Here is a 13,385-nt window from a genome sequence, read left to right as displayed (position 1 = left end):
ATAATAATAATAATAATAATAATAATAATAATAATAATAATAATAAAAAAAAGATTTGTAGATTTATACTTTCAGCTAAATTTCCATTCCAAAATGAAATATTACTTTAAAAAAAAACGGAAAGAAAATAACAATAATTTTAATATTTAGAGTGGATGATCAGTTTCGAATATAAATTTAACGTAAAATAATCGGTAATTCTTTTTTGGGACGCCAGCACGCCCGATTACAAATGGCCATTTTGGTTCGCCAAAAAGTACCCCAGTACGTCATAAAAACAAATTTCTACAGAAAAAAAACTTGTACATTTTTATCTAGCGAATAAACATAAAATTACATAGGAAAAAAAAAACATGTTTATTATATTTTAAATCCAACAACGGGGCTGAAGTCAATGTTTTGCTTCTAAAACAAAACTAACTTTTTTGATAAATCTCTCCGTGGCGTATCGGGAAAATCTTTTTCTACTGGAATAAAAATGAATAAAGTTTATTTTTACAAGAACATTTATACATTTATCTAGCCAATAAACATAAGATTACGCATGAAAAGCTACGTTTATTATTTAAAAAAATCCAACTTATATTCTAATACGAATTTAGGTAAAAATGGCACCGGCAAAAATAGCACCGGTGAAGGTGAAACCGGAAAAAACGGCACCGGTAAAATTGCAAAAGTGAATAACTAGGTAAAAATGTCACGTTGACAACGGAAACGTAGAAACATTCGAGAAGTGCGAGCTAAGCTCTCGTTCCTCTAGTTTAAAGTCATACCCTAAAATAAAATTAAATAAATAGTTTTAGTAGACATTTACACAGGTAGGGTGGGGTTAGGCTTTTTAAATAGGGACTAATCACGGTCAAAGTAAAACTTAACATGCTTTTTGTTCTGATTGATTCTTTTGTGAAAAGTCTTTAGAGAAGTAAAAATAAGGAGTATAAAATTTTAGTTATATCCACTCTTTTTCTTTCTCTATTTGTTTGACTGTTCATCACTTCATAACCCTAGCAAAGCCATTATCAAAGCATATAAAATCAACACTGGGTTCTTTGATATGATAGGGGCGCGTCTTCAATATGTTCTTTTCAGAGCACAATTGAACAATGATACTTGACTTTTGCGTTTTAAACTTTAATTCAAGTCATTATATATTTTAAATAATTTTATGAAATCAACATTAGGTTCTCTACAGTGCAATGTAGACTACAATATATTATCGACTAAGTCACCGGGAAGAGGCATGTGAAGCTTCCTTCTTGTGCACCGCAATAATGGGTCTCCAACTAATGCAGGCAATCAATCGATTTGATTGAAAAATAGACGATTTAACCGATATCGATGACAATAAAAATATGGGAGAGTGAAAAACTCGTTGATCATCGTTCGATCCCAGGCAACGTCGGGCCTCTATGCTAGTAATAGCTAATTTTCTTCCACAACAAAAAAATTATAATTTCAAATTGCGAAAAACACAAATAAACAAAAACAAAACAAAGGCAATGATAATTTTATAAATAGTGGCAAACCAGAACAGGACCCTATTCAAAGTTAGCAGCAAACGGTGTTTGGTCATATCCTTTTCTTGATATTAAACTTCATCGGTAATATAACTTTGGCGAGAGTTTCAATTTTACAATTTTATTTATTTATTAAATTTTTAGGTGAAAGTACAGAATAGTTAACAATGAATTTCCCTCTTCATGTTAAGGGTGGCTTTCTAAATAGAATGTTATTATTTCAGCACGGTCAGTAATTTTTATTGGGTGGATCTCTACCAGTAATTTTTTAATTATTTATTTTTAAGTCATTATCGAGACTCAAAAGATATGACCCTATCGTGACGTTCATTTTTTCTTATTCTCGCGTAACGTTCCATACTACTTGTTTATTGAACCGAGTAAACGTTTTAAAGTCTATTGTAAAACAAACCCAACATTCCTATTATATTAAAAAAAATGTTTTATTTGATTATTTGTAAATGCCAATTTGTAATTCAATTTTGCAAATTTTCTGTATGATAACATGTTTTTTTAACAAGTAAATATCGTTTTGGTGCAAAAAAAAATTCTGTATAATAACATGTTTTTTTCTGTATAATAAATTTTCTGTATAATAACATGTTTTTTTTAACAAGTAAATATCGTTTTGGTGCAAAAAAAATAATTCTGTATAATAACATGTTTTTTTTTTAACAAGTAAATATCGTTTTGGTGCAAAAAAAAAAAATTCTGTATAATAACATGTTTTTTTCTGTATAATAAATTTTCTGTATAATAGCATGTTTTTTTTTTTTAATAAGTAAATATGGTTTTGGTGCAAAAAAAAAAAAAAAAAAAAAAAAATTCAAAGCAGTGGTCGCCAGCGATTAAATCATTGATTTACGTTTCCATTTTCAAGACTTTTGAATTTAGGTAAATATGGCAGCGGTAAAATTGTATTTAGACTTTTTTCAGATTATTATGCATAAAACCAACAGTAAATAAGTATAAATATTAAAAAAATATTATGCGCTCTGTAGTCTCGTTTTGTGTCTGGGAGTGTTCTTACGTAGGTTTTGTATCAGAATTTATCTGATAAATATCGAAAATCGAAAAAATCCAATTAAAGAAGAAAATCCGATTTTGCCAACACTGTTATACAGCCTAACATCACAGGTGCATTTGACAAGTTTTATAACCGTGCAAACAGAAAGGCCCAGCCTATAAAATCAACTGTAGCTTCTTTTATAAGACAAAGAGTCCCTACCCAGGCAATCAATCGATTTGATTATATATTGGCGATTTCACGGTTTCGATGACAATAAAAGTATGACAGAGTGGAACATTTGTTGATTTCTATTCAATCCTGGACAACGTCGGGTCTCCTTGCTAGTATATATATATATATATATATATATATATATATATATATATATATATATATATATATATATATATACACACGATAGAAGAGCTAGAGATATTGACTTGAATCATATCAGTTTGTGTTTTGATAAATCCTAAGTTCATAAATGACTTATCGATGTGATTGTTCTTCAACAGTCGATCGTTTCTTCATCCACTGAACCTCGTTTCAACCTTCAATTGCTACTGCGATGCAATTGCGTTGGACTCATGATATGTTAACGTTTTACCAAACAACATTTTCTTTTATTTTTAATACGATGACTCGCAAAATAACACGGATATTGCATTTAAATAACGATGATAACCTCATTAGCTTCCAGTTATTATTTAACCTGTGAGCGGGAATTTGAACGCTTTACCTGTAGCGGGGACAGGAGAGAGAGAGAGAGAGAGAGAGAGAGAGAGAGAGAGAGAGAGAGAGAGAGAGAGAGAGAGAGAGAGAGTATACGGATGAACGATGGCTAACAAGAATAACACTACAAAGAGATGTGTGATGAACGTAATAATAATAAAAAGAAAGAAACACAATGATTCAATGAATCCACAGGAAAGGATGTGTTGTTACCGGATCATTATGATGACGACAATGATGATAATGATGATGCTGAAGAGGATGATGATGATGATGATGATGATGACGACGACGACGACGACGACGACAATGATAATGATGATGATGATGGAGGCGATGACGACGATGATGATGATAACAACAACGCTGATGATGATTATGATGATGATGATGACGACGACGATGATGATGATGATGATTACACTGCTGCTGATTATGATAGTGATATTTATGATGATGATGATTTTACTGGCGATGACGATTATGCTTCTGCTGCTAATGACGACGACAACGATGATGATGATGATGATGATGATGATGATGATGATGATGATTGAAATGTTCACTAGTCTTTAACTGAATTATTTTTATTTTTGGTGTTGCTATATTGGTAGTTTTCGTCACTGATATGATGATTATTGTCGCATAATTATATGAAAAAAAATATTTTGCACAGAAATTGATTCTTCTCGGACCCAAATCGTCAATTAACTCCCGATATCAATTTCAGGTTGTTATTATATCACAATGTGTGACCACCTCAGATGGCATTGTTGTCGTTGTAGGCACATCTCTATTGCGTTTTATTCTGTAACAATTGCTTTAACGAATCGACAATCCAATCTGTTTTTACTTTGTTCACGTTTGCTTTGTGCAAAATCGAAATGTCGATTAACAATGACGTCATCTACAAATGTATCGCCCGAGCAACACCGCGCGCTCCTGTTAGTGTTGTAATATATATATATATATATATATATATATATATATATATATATATATATATATATATATATACATACATATATATATATATATATATATATATATATATATATATATATATATATATATATATTATAAGCTTTATTTCCTATTTGGTTTTATCGAGCTTTTATATCTGGCTGAGATAATTTTATAAATATTAATTCTTTAATATTTATAATTTACTTTAATTTTACCATCTTGGATCATTTTGGTACATTCAATTGTAATTTTCATTATATATATATATATATATATATATATATATATATATATATATATATATATTCTCTTTCTTTATTATACTCATTCAACGAGTACCCTCGTTTCTCCTCAGAGGTTCTTTCTTTTTTGGTTCATAACTACATTCGGCCAGAACGGAAGTCGTTATTTTACGCTCCCAGCATCCTCTAATAAGCCCACAAACTACGTAGAATGTCAAGGTATATCAACTGAAAAGAAGGCGAACTTTAACCTTTACTTAAAATAACTTCGCATCCTTTCCGGGTCCGTTAAATAGGCAGCCGGGTTTTCATCTCGGTATGGTACGTTTTTCATTGAAAAAAATGTATACATTACGAAAATACTTTCTATCTTATGGGTTTTTTATTTTAATTTTAATTTTTTTTTTGTCGTTCCACTTTACAATAATTTACAAGAATTGTCAAGAATTTACAAGAATTTACAAGAATTGTCAAGAATTTACAAGAATTGTCAAGAATTTACAAGAATTTACAAGAATTGTCAAGAATTTACAAGAATTGTCAAGAATTTACAAGAATTGTCAAGAATTTACAAGAATTTACAAGAATTGTCAAGAATTTACAAGAATTGTCAAGAATTTACAAGAATTTACAAGAATTGTCAAGAATTTACAAGAATTGTCAAGAATTTACAAGAATTGTCAAGAATTTACAAGAATTTACAAGAATTGTCATTAAAACTTAAAAAAAAGTTTTGTATGCATTTATACACTACTTTGAATAATCTGGTTTACTTTGGCTGTTTTACGTCACATCAACGTTTTTTTGTTTGTTTCATCTGAGAAAACATTTAAATGGTTCATTCGACATGATTTTCTACCCTTTTCTAGCGAAAACTAAGCGTTGGCCAAGTGAAAAAAAACTAGCATACCATTATTTTTAATGGAAATCGCTCCAGACAAGGCGTGAAGCCACTTGACTAAAAAAAAACTACTTCAAGGTCAGAAACATAATTAGTGTCAAATGGATAAATTCCTTCCCAGAAAACAGCAATTCTTCCCCCTTTGTCAAAAACATCGTCCATGGAATGTGAGTACTAAAGGACAAAATAATGGAATCGAGAACTGAAGATTCACTTTTGACGTTTCTTAGTCTTTTCAGGTAGAAACTCATTGCGGGTCTATAGCTGGGAAAGACTTTAGCAGCATCAGTTTATGCGATGGAAAAAGAATGCGATGAATAATCTAAGTTGGAATCGACTAATTCATGATGCGGCTGATGGTTGGATGTCATGATAATACGATTTATTCAAGAGAAATTGTTATTTTACCCGTGACTGGAAAGCAATCGAGGGTTCATACCCTTCCCAACGGTATTCGTACTATATTGAACATATATATTTTAAGTTATGACGCATAGCATATTCTATTAGAAATAGTTTATAGAACTAAGTTTTATAAAGAACTTTTCAGTCAATCCTGAAAATTTAGAAATGAAAAAAATATGTTCTGAAAACAAACACATCACTTGTAAATTCAGAATAGATAAATATTTTTTTTAAATATTGGTGGAAGTTAAACCTGGATTTGACACCATATCTTCTTACAACAGTGTCCACCCCTGCTTCCTCAACTCATAAATTGAGTATTGTGATTAAAGTGAACGGGAATAATTTATTAAAACACTAGACGTAGTTGTGACCGTTGGGTCACAACAATTGCCGTGATACTTTGATTGGATTCTACAATCCGTAAACGGTTATAAATTTTAAGTTCGGCATGAAAAGAAACTGGGATCTTAGGAAGATCGCCACCATTTCAGTAATTATAGCAGATACTGAACTCAAGAAACAAGAATTTCAAAAACTACCTGGCAAATATACCTGGTGAACCAAGTGTAAGAGGGAAACAAACAATTACACTTAAAAGGACGGTTCGAATCTTTAAAAGATCTCTCGGTTTAAATGTATGGATTTTTGGCATCCGTTAGGATACCTTAACCCCTGTTAAAACAAAATGATAAAGCAATTAAATTTATTTATGTCTAAAATTTTCTTATGGGAAATATAGAAGTAAAGAGACGTTAGTTTTCCATTTAATTCACATACATGGTCGTTGTGAGTACTAAAACTGAATCAATTAAATGGCAACAGTGAGATAAAGAGTCACTCTTTCTCTAAATACTCACAGAAGCTGTAAGAAATATGAGAGTGGTTGAATCAACATAGTGAGAGGTGCGGGAGAAATACACACACACACATTTTATTTGTTGTTAATTGTTTGGAGAGGGTTAGCTAGCGGCCACGCGCGCGAGCACACATATGCGCACGTACACACATATATACTTAAAGGAACGTTCACATGTACACATACATCTCCGCCCTAGCGTGCAAATATATGTGTGTGCTAGCTAACCCTCTCTAAACAATTAACAACAAATAAAAACCAAATAAAAAAACGAATCATAGCCCCCGACCCCCGACCCCCGCCTCCGAACCTAAGCGAACACCCAACAGGTCAAGAGATACTTATCAAGAAATCATCTCACCAACGAGACGCCAAAAACTTTAACATTAAGACTCGAATTTTAAAGTAACCCCCTCCTCCTACCCCACATATTCCCCTTCCACCTCCATGTATCCCTATGCCCTCAGCCACACCAGAAATGAACTTCCCAGACCTCCCCCACAAGTTCCTTAAACTCCAAAACTAAAACATTACCGACATACCAAGCACCCCCTCCCACCTTCCTCTTTTTTCCCTTCCCCTTTGTTCCCTTCCTCTTTTTTCCGCTATTCTCGCACCCCTCCCCTAACCTCATTCACTCTTTCACTCTTTCATCCCATCAAAACGAACATTTCTGTAAAAGTCTGAGGAAGCTACAGACGGAAAAAAAACGGCCAGGTAGCTGAAACAATAATGTAACTGAACAGAAAGATACGGTAATAAAAAATAAAATTTATATATATATATATATATATATATATATATATATATATATATATATATATATATATATATATATATATATATACTAGCAGGTAGACCCGACGTTGCCTAGGATTGAATGATGATCAACCAATATTTCATACTCCTATATTTTTATTGTCATCGAAATCCATGAAATCGCCCAGGAGGAAGCTTCACATGCCTCTATGCAGTAACGTAGTCCAAAATATGTTATTCTACATTGCACTCTAGAGAACCTACTGTATATTTTCTAAAATTATTTCGTGTAAACTTCTTTCCAGTTAACAAAAAAAAAAACATTAAGAAATTTACGTGTGGAGTTTGAACCTACGGGCCACGTCATGCAAAAAACAAAAAACAAAGAAAAAAAAAAACAAAAAACAAAACAAAAACAAAACACGTAAATTTTCAAGTCTTATAAAATTCTTTACAGTTAATGATAATGGTTATTCATTTTTTCCTACAGACACCAATGTTTCATGTTTATGCAATCATCAGTGTAGGGTAGCCATTCCTGCCAATCATGAGATTCAAACCCAGCCACAACGTCACCTTTTGCTCTATTTGCCGAGCCTCTAACTAAGGCCATCAAACAATAACCACTAGAATGAGAAAACCATAGAGAAACAAACGCTGATGAAATCAACTTTAGTAAAATCATAAAATATGATTTTGATGTTTATGAACAAGTTAGATATCTTTAAGAGTTAGAGGTAGGGGTTCGATCCCAGTTAAAATCCCACATTTCTAAAGCTGCTTTACCAGATGATAACACCACTAATACTTGTTCGAAATATTACGTCTGCGAGATGGAGAACATAAATAAAAAATTATACAAACGTAAAGGGCAGAGAGAGAGAAATTTCTCAGGATTTGATTGGCTGAGTAAGATGACATATTAGGAGAGAGAGAGAGAGAGAGAGAGAGAGAGAGAAAGAGAGAGAGAGAGAGAGAGAGAGAGAGAGAGAGAGAGAGAGAGAGAAGAGCATTTGTGAAATAGTTAGCAATGAATAAGGCAGTTGATATTCAGCTTTGGTGTTCTTCAGAAGCTCACCATGCTGTCTTGTCCTCGTAGTGCACTTGTAGAACAATTACCGATACATTTAGAGAAAATTAAAACTCTGCAGAAAACTTGTGTGAAATATCGTATTTCTGTTAGTTTTGCTTTTTCGTCCTCTTGTTTGTCGGCTGTGTTTCTTCTTCTTATCAAGTTTCTCTTCGTCGTTTTCTTTCTTCTTCACCGCCATATTGGTTCGTCTCGTCTGGTAGTCTGCATGCGTAGTGTTCCCCTTTATTTATGACTGTGATCATCTCATCAGTGTAGCCAAACACCGTCCGTTGTTTCTGTGAATAAAATGTCCTATCGCAACATAACGAAGTAATTATGAAGCAATTTTCGGTGTTGGGAAGATTTATTTGATAGACATATTTACGTTTTATACGATTAACAACCAATGAGAAAAAGAGAGAGAGAGAGAGAGAGAGAGAGAGAGAAATAGAGAGATAAATATAGAAAAAGAGACAGAGAAAGAGAGAAAAGAGGGAGGGGAAGATAAAGAGAGAGAGAGAGAGAGAGAGAGAGAGAGAGAGAGAGAGAGAGAGGGAATTTTATACTTAATCTAACTTATATAGATCGATAAATAGACCGACATCAAACATATTAGCGTTAATAGACGGACCTAACATTTTTCCTTTTCTTATTACAGCATCTTAGCAATGCGTGCTCTTCAAGCTTCCACTACGAACTCATTCTCAATCCTTCGTCTTTGTTAATTCGACATCCTTGACGTCATCATCTTCGTCTCCTCTCGTATTCGTTGTGTCTGGGTCCTTTTGACCCTATACGTTGAATTTGACCCTACAGATCAGGTGTACCCGTTATTTTCATGGTAACTGGTTTGTTTCGCAGACTTTTCGTGTCATTTCGATCTGCACTTACCTGTGCGTTCCATAATTCATACTAGCGCATATAACTACCTTTCGACATACGTTGATCCACAATGTAATATTGGTCCCCCGATTTATGTTTATGTTTTCATTGGCGTCCGTGCGTCCGGACGATTGCCAGATAATCGTCCATTAGTTTTTCCTGAAATTTTGCCATAAATTGTATTTCATTAAATAGATGTGCACAGTAAAAAGTTTTTTTTTTCTTTTTTTGCGAAAATTCCCGTTGCGTCCTCAGGGGATCCAAAGAGGTCAAAAATGCTCCGAAATGGGGAAAAAAATGACACGTTTTGTCCCATAACTTTTGATCCATCCATTAAATTTTTCTGAAACTTGGCCGAAATATAGAGCCCATTGTTCTTAATATGAATCCAGTATGGGTGACCCTGGCAAAATTCTGGTTCGCGTCCCTGGGGACTTTTACTGCTAAAAATGCCCCTTTTTGTGGCTCTTTTGTCATATTTCTCAATAAAAACTTGATATGTCTGACTATATAGTGTTTTTTCACGGTGGTCAACTCAAATATACATGTGTTATGGCTTGAAATTGCACAGTTTTCGATGTAAACTGGGATTCGGCGACCTCAGGGGCTCAAAAGGGGTAAAAAAATGACACTTTTTGCCCCATAGCATTTGATCCATCCATTAGATTTTTCTGAAACTTGGCCCAAATGCGGAGGCCATTGTTCTTAATATAAATTCAGAACCCTGGCTAAGGGTTTGGCAAAATTCTGGTTCGCATCCCTCTGGGACTTTTAGGGCTAAAAAAATACCTTTTTGGAGTTCTGTTTTCATATTATTCAAAAACTTTCGAGCCCCTGGGAACGCCGAATTCTAGTGAAAATAGACAAACGGTGCAGTTTCACGCCTTAAGACGTGTACATTTGAATTCAGCACCATGAAAACCCACTATATAAACATACATAACACTGTCTATATAGTGGGTTTTCATGGTGCTGAATTGTGAATAGTGGGGGGATGCCCTTTTCTCTACCCTGCAACCTCTCTCCCACAGAAGAGATGTTGCGAGCCTATCCTTGTTTTATCGTTATTTCCATGGCAGGTGCTCGTCTGAACTCCAATCTCTGGTCCCCCCTCGCCAATCTTTCACGAAAAACACCCGTCTAGCTGAATCCACTGTGAAAAATTTCCCCCACTCTATATCTGTGCCTAAATCAAAACGCGGATTCCATGAACAAAGCTTCTTTCTTAAAACTGCACGCCTGTGGAACTCTGTTCCGTCTGCCTGCTTCCCACCGGACTACAACTTGGATGTCTTCAAGTCCAATGTTAACAAATTCCTAATGAACTGCCCCCTTAAGTAAACACTTCATCAAATCTCCACACTAACGTAATGTACTTGCAATAACCCTTATCCCTGAGTGGCTTCCGGGCCTTGATAAGTGGTGATCACTGTGTAAAAAAAAAAAAAAATTCAAATGTACACGTCTTAAGGCGTGAAACTACGCCCATCTGGTACTGGCCAGGCTCATCGTTTCTTAACTTCAGTGATCTTGCGAGAACCGATGTGTCAACGTGATTGTGCCGTATGTAAGGAGTTAGAAATACTCATTCAGGGTCAAAAATGTTGCCAGCGATAAATTTTAAATGGAATAGATTCTAACCTAGAAAGCAGCAATTCTTCCCTCTTTGTCAGAAAATCGTGCATGGAATGTAAGGACTAAAAAAATAAAAAATAAAGGAAACGATGGTTACGCGGCTGCCGAAGGGAAACTCAAGATGCACTTTCTTTACTCCTTAATTATAATTAGTAAAAATTATTTGCATCATTCTATTCCTCTCACTATTTTTCTTATCATTCTCCAAGGATACTAAAATATAAACAAGATGAGCATCACAGTCACACAACTTTACAATCAATAAAAATCCCAATCGATGTATTGCATGATTAGCTTCGTACAAAAGTTCGATATTGTTCAGTTTTCTTATTCGAATTATTTAAACAAGTTTTACATTTAGATCCTTAATCCTGAAAATTATTATCTGTGTTTTTTTTATTATTTTTATTGCCTTTTCACCCCAAATAAGCAACAGTGGTTCTTTGATGTAGGGGGCTACTATCTGAGACACAAATTGCAGTGATACTATATAGGGAGTTGAGTAGCAAGATGTATGTTTACATTACACTTGAACTTCTGCATGTCAGGAAACAGGAACCAAGAAGGGAATTCCAAAGTCTAGCATTCCATATTAGAGTAGAAGGCTTTCTTACATCTAGGGATCTCTACTGTGTAGGGGTGGGATTTAGCTGCTTGTCGGGTTTGTTAGGGGGTATTTACGTCTTGAAGTTCGTTGGAGGACCTGCCATTAAAGTACTTGTAAAACAGGCAGAGGGATGGAACATTTCATCAACGGGACCGCAGTTGAGTCACTAAAATTATAATATTTTTAGGTTTAGGATACGCTTGTGCGCGATGGTAAGGAGTCATCTGTGTTATTGCAGAAACGTCCAGAAAAGTTATCGAAAATGAAAGGCTCCGTAAACAAGATGGCGTAAAGTTTGAAAGATCAGAAAACTGCCAAATACGTAATATTTTTTCGTCAGTTCGTGACATCCGGGTTTATTTTTTATTTTTTTGTTATCAGCAAAAAAAAAAAAAAAAAAAAAAAAAATCTAAGCAGGTACGTGCTTTCAACTACTTCAATCGTTTGATATTTTTGTCCTTTTCTTTCTTTTTCTTGCTTTCTTTCCTTGCTTCTTTCCTTCCTTTTTTCTTTCACTTTTAATAATAATCTTAGTGTGTTTCTTCCTTTATTTTTACTGCAACCGTCTCTCAATCTTAACCGTTATTTTTTCCGTGTTTTGTTTCCTTTTTCTTGTTTAAAAATATTTTCCTTAGTTTTATTGAATTTTTAAAAAATTTTCTTTCGTTATCCCTATTTTCATTTACCATTCTTATCTCTTTCTTTATATCTATTTTTTAACCTTTTTCTTTCTTTTAGTTTTTCTATCTTTATCTGTATTTTACTTATTTATTTATCGATTATTTTCTCATAAGAAAACTGAAACGTGATTGAGAAAACTGAAACGTGATTGAGAAAACTTAAATGTTATTGACAAAACTGAAACGTGATTGACAAAATTGAAACGTGATTGAGAAAACTGAAATGTAATTGAGAAAACTGAAACGTGATTGAGAAAACTGAAACGTGATTGACAAAACTGAAACGTGATTGAGAAAACTGAGACGTGATTGACAACACTGAAATGTGATTGAGAAAACTGAAACGTGATTGAGAAAACTGAAATGTAATTGACAAAACTGAAACGTGATTGACAAAACTGAAACGTGATTGACAAAACTGAAACGTGATTAACAAAACTGAAACGTGATTGATAAAACTGAAACGTTATTGACAAAACTGAAATGTAATTGACAAAACTGAAACGTTATTGACAAAACAGAAATGTGATTGAGAGAACTGAAACGTGATTGACAAAACTGAAATGTGATTGACAAAACTGAAACGTGATTGAGAAAACTGAAACGTGATTGACAAAACTGAAACGTGATTGACAAAACTGAGACGTGATTGACAACACTGAAATGTGATTGAGAAAACTGAAACGCGATTGAGAAAACTGAAATGTAATTGACAAAACTGGAACGTGATTGATAAAACTGAAACGTGATTGACAAAACTGAAACGTTATTGAGAAAACTGCAACGTGATTAACAAAACTGAAACGTGAATAACAAAACTGAAACGTGATTGACAACACTGAAATGTGATTGAGAAAACTGAAACGTGATTGAGAAAACTGAAACGTGATTGACAACACTGAAACGTGATTGAGAAAACTGAAACGTGATTGAGAAAACTGAAATGTAATTGACAAAACAGAAATGTGATTGAGAAAACTGAAACGTGATTGAGAAAACTGAAACGTTATTGAGAAAACTTAAACGTGATTAACAAAACTGAAACGTGATTAACAAAACTGAAACGTGATTGAGAAAACTGAAATGTTATTGACAAAACTAAAACGTGATTCAGAAAAC

This window comes from Euprymna scolopes, chromosome 12, assembly GCF_053919585.1.
Source record: "Euprymna scolopes isolate OS-2025 chromosome 12, ASM5391958v1, whole genome shotgun sequence".
Taxonomy (NCBI): Eukaryota; Metazoa; Mollusca; class Cephalopoda; order Sepiida; family Sepiolidae; genus Euprymna; species Euprymna scolopes.
Note: the sequence above shows the minus strand (reverse complement) of the source record.